Genomic DNA, 3,745 nt, shown 5'->3' with positions numbered 1-3,745 from the left:
CCTGGTCCAAGGCGCCCCCAATGGGTGGAGTACAAAACCCACGGTATTTGTCCCGCCTGACAAAGTCAATCGAACGAGACGAACTCAATAAGGTGTTGAATGTTGAACTAGAAACACCCATTTATGCTCTTAGGGCGCCCCCACGGTGGAGTACAAAAACCCACTTATTTGTCCCGCCTGACAAAAATCATATGCTTGTCTCACAGAACGCCAAGGCGGTGTCGCTGCTCGCCCTCGGCAGCGGTGGTGCTCACCAAGGTGATGAATTTATTGAACTTAGATTCTCAAGTCGCCTGGTCCTAGGGCACCTCCTCAGGTGTGGAGTATAATAAACCCACTCAACCTGCTTCTAATAACTGTGCCACGCGTCGGCCACCTTGGGCTGGGCTGACCTCCGCGCCTCCGGTACCCACTCCCAACCCAACACCGCCCTCCGGGCGGCTGTTGTGGGTGGAGTGCCCGCCGGGACTTGTCCTGTCTGATAAAATCATATGCTTGTCTCACCGGACGCCGGGCTTTCCGGAAACAAAAATAAAAAGAGAAATACAACCTTAGCGGTGGATCACCGCTCGTAAGGCCGATGAAGAACGCAGCTAGCTGCAGAACTAATGTGAATTGCAGGACACATTGATCATCGACACTTCGAACGCACCTTGCGGCCCCGGTTCCTCCCGGGCTACGCCTGTCTGAGGGTCGATTTGCAAACAATCGGAGAAGTTGCTTCCTCCGCGGCTGGAGCGCCGCAGGCACTCGCTGCCTTCGTGCTCCCAAAGTCAGACCATCGTGAATGCCCGGTGCGGCTCAGAGGGACCTTGTCGGTCTCGCCTCTGGCCGCGAACCTCCTCTCGCCCCTGCTTGTCACTGCCCCTTTGCTGGGGAGCGATGGGCGGCGCGCCTCTGTGCCCGCTCGCGCGGCGCGGCTGCCGTGGACCCGACCGCCTCCTGTGCTGCCCGCCAAGCGTCCGAGTTCATGGGAGCGCCTGTGGGGCCCTAGGTTGCGATCGGGAGATCAGGTGGATTCTGCCGGCCTTCCTGCCGGTCGGCTTAGTAGGCTAATCAGATGCCGTGAGCCTCTGCCTTTGCCGGAGCCAGAGCCACACTGCCGCCCCTGGCATCATTCGACCACGACCTCAGATCAGACGCAGACAACCCGCTGAATTTAAGCATATTACTAAGCCGGAGGAAAAGAAATTCAACAAGGATTCCTCAGTAGCGGCGAGCTTAAGAGGGAACAGCCCAGCGTCAATCCTCGTCCGACGGGCGGATTGGGGACATGTGGCGACGGAAGATCGCTTTGTTCGGTGTCGCCGGGGCTTGAGTCCTTCTGATCGAGGCTCATCCCATGGACGGTGTGAGTCGGTAACGCCCCGCCGCGCCGGGTCCGGTTCTCGAGTCGGGTTGCTTGGGAATGCAGCCCAAAGTGGGTGGTAAACCCATCTATACAACACCGCACGAGACCGATAGTCGATAAGTACCTTAAGGGAAAGTTGAAAAGAACTTTGAAGAGAGAGTTCAACAGGGCGTGAAACCGCTGAGAGGTAACGGGTGGGGCCCGCGCAGTCTGCTCGGGATTCAACTCGGCGAAGTCAGGACGCCCGGTGCGTGGGGATCCTCGGGACCTCTGCACTCTGCTGGCTGGCCTCGCCGGGCGATTTTCCGGTGCGCCGCGACCGCTCTAGGTCGGCTTGGAAAGGCTTGGGGTGAAGGTGGTCAGGGCCCGCCGCTTTACAGCGCCCATTGCCCGGACCTCGCCGCTTCCGGGCCGTGGACATAGTACTTGCTGCGCCTCTCCCCGCTGCGGAGGACGGGCCCCTGCTCCCGGCGCGACTGTCGACCGGGCGGACTGTCCTCAGTGCGCCCAACCGCGCCGTGTCGCCAGGGCGGGATCGCTCGTAAAGGCGCCAGGGTCTGCGGCGATGTCGGCAACCCACCCGACCCGCCTTGAAACACGGACCAAGGAGTCTAACGACGCGCAAGTCAGAGGGTGAATCGAAACCCAGTGGCGCAATGAAAGTGAGGGTCGCAACCGCCGCCGAGGTGGGATCCCGCCCCGAGGGGTCGGGCGCACCATCGCCCGCCTCGCCCGCACTGTCGGGAGGTGGAGCGTGAGCGCGATAGACCCAAAGATGGTGAACTATGCCTGGCAGGGCGGCCAGAGGAAACTCTGGTGGAGGCCCGTGAGCGGTCCTGACGTGCAAATCGGTCGTCCGACCTGGGTATAGGGCGAAGACTAATCGAACCATCTAGTAGCTGGTTCCCTCCAAGTTTCTCAGGATAGCTGGCGCCGGAGTCTCACAGTTTTATCTGGTAAAGCGAATGATTAGAGGCCTTGGGGCAAACGATCTCAACCTATTCTCAAACTTTAAATAGTAAGAAGCCCGCCTCTGGCTGGAGCCGGGCGGAATGTGAGCCGCCTAGTGGGCCACTTTGTAAGCAGAACTGGCGCTATGGATGAACCGAACGCCGGGTTAAGGCGCCCGATGCCGACGCCATCAGACCCCAGAGAAGGTGGTGGACGATATAGACAGCAGGACGGTGGCCATGGTAGTCGGAATCGGCTAACGACTGTGTAACAAGTCACCTGCCGAATCAACTAGCCCTGAAAATGGATGGCGCTGGAGCGCCGGGCCCATACCCGCCGCCGCTGCAACAAGAGCCGCGAGGGCTATGCCGCGACGAGTAGGAGGGCCGCCGGTGAGCACGGAAGCCTAGGGCGGGCCCGGTGGAGCCGCTGGTGCAGATCTTGGTGGTAGTAGCAAATATTCAAACGAACTTTGAAGGCCAAGTGGAGAAGGGTTCCATGTCAACAGCAGTTGAACATGGGTCAGTCGGTCCTAAGAGATAGGCGAACGCCGTTTGAAGGGCGGGCGATGGCCTATGTCGCCCGCCGATCAAAAGGGAGTTGGGTTCAGATGCCGAAATCTGGAGTGGCGGAGACAGGCGCCGTAAGGTGTCCAGTGCGGTAACGCAAACGATTCCGGAGAAGCTGGCGTAGCCCCGGGAGAGTTCTCTTTTCTTTGTGAAGGGCAGGGCGCCTGGAATGGGTTCGCCCGAGAGAGGGTCCTGCCCTGAAAGCGCCGCGTTCCGCGGCGCCCGTGAGTTCTCGCTGGCCCTTGAAAATCCGGAGGAGAAGGTGTAAAGGCCAGGCCGCACTCCATATCCGCAGCAGGTCTCCAAGGTGAACAGCCTCTGGCATGTTAGATGAAGGCTGGTAAGGGAAGTCGGCAAATCAGATCCGTAACTTCGGGAAAAGGATTGGCTCTAAGAGCTGAGTCGGTCGGGCTGGGTCGGCGTCGCTGGGCTCGAGCTGCGGCTGGTGGAGCAATCGCACTGTCGCCTTCTCTCTCCACCGTCCGAACGCGATGAGCGGGCCTGTCGGCGGTCCTCTCGCCCTCGGCGCCTTGTGCGTTGAGATAACGGGGGACTTAGCCGGGGGGTGTCTGTAGCTGCGTCGAGGTAGTGACGGAGTAGAGGATGGGTTAGGCGGTTAGCGACGGCGACTCTGGACGTGTGCCGGCCCTTCGCGATCTCCCCAGCTACGGTGCCCGCCGGTCCTGCTCGCCGGGTCCTGACGGGTTGCTCGGCTGGCGCCTAGCAGCTGACTTAGAACTGGTGCGGACCAGGGAATCCGACTGTTTAATTAAAACAGCATTGCTAAGGCCCAAGGCGGTGTTGACGAATGTGATTTCTGCCCAGTGCTCTGAATGTCAAAGTGAAGAAATTCAATGAAGCGCCGGGTAAACGG

General features: G+C 60.0%; 1 pseudogene; it reads left to right on the top strand.

Annotated features, from left to right (window-relative positions):
• Positions 1–547: 547 nt before the first annotated feature.
• On the top strand, positions 548–696 carry LOC130191119 (5.8S ribosomal RNA; annotated as a pseudogene).
• Positions 697–3,745: the final 3,049 nt, after the last annotated feature.

The sequence above is a fragment of the Pseudoliparis swirei genome, unplaced genomic scaffold (genome assembly GCF_029220125.1).
Source record: "Pseudoliparis swirei isolate HS2019 ecotype Mariana Trench unplaced genomic scaffold, NWPU_hadal_v1 hadal_26, whole genome shotgun sequence".
Taxonomy (NCBI): Eukaryota; Metazoa; Chordata; class Actinopteri; order Perciformes; family Liparidae; genus Pseudoliparis; species Pseudoliparis swirei.
The sequence above is the reverse complement of the archived record's forward strand: the minus strand, read 5'-3'. Positions and strand labels throughout refer to the sequence as shown.